Raw genomic sequence first — 389 nt, 5'->3', positions numbered from 1 at the left:
GAAGAGTATACGCCCTAGGATTATTTGTGATTAATAAATAGGCGAAATCATTTTTTTTGGAACAACTTTTGGTTCATTTCGTTCAACATACACACGGCAACACATTACTCATTAAAACACTCATCCCTTTAATAAATTAAACTCATCTCAGAAAAGAAAAACAATAACGGCGTGCTTCGCACACGGTACTATCCTAAGAACTGAAACACTGCGGGATAAAGTCCCTTTCTTTATACAATTACTGCACTAGTTAAACGTGTCACATCACATCACACTGAGTGGGCCATTTTGACTGTAAAACTTACAAATATGTTGATGCCCGGCCAGAACTCTGTTGCGACCATGTGGGTAATGAAGCTGTGACAACGCGATGAAGTCCGGGAGGTAAT

The sequence above is a fragment of the Frankliniella occidentalis genome, unplaced genomic scaffold (genome assembly GCF_000697945.3).
Source record: "Frankliniella occidentalis isolate FOCC.00 unplaced genomic scaffold, Focc_3.1 Scaffold18, whole genome shotgun sequence".
NCBI classification, from domain to species: domain Eukaryota; kingdom Metazoa; phylum Arthropoda; class Insecta; order Thysanoptera; family Thripidae; genus Frankliniella; species Frankliniella occidentalis.
This window is presented reverse-complemented; position numbering follows the sequence as displayed.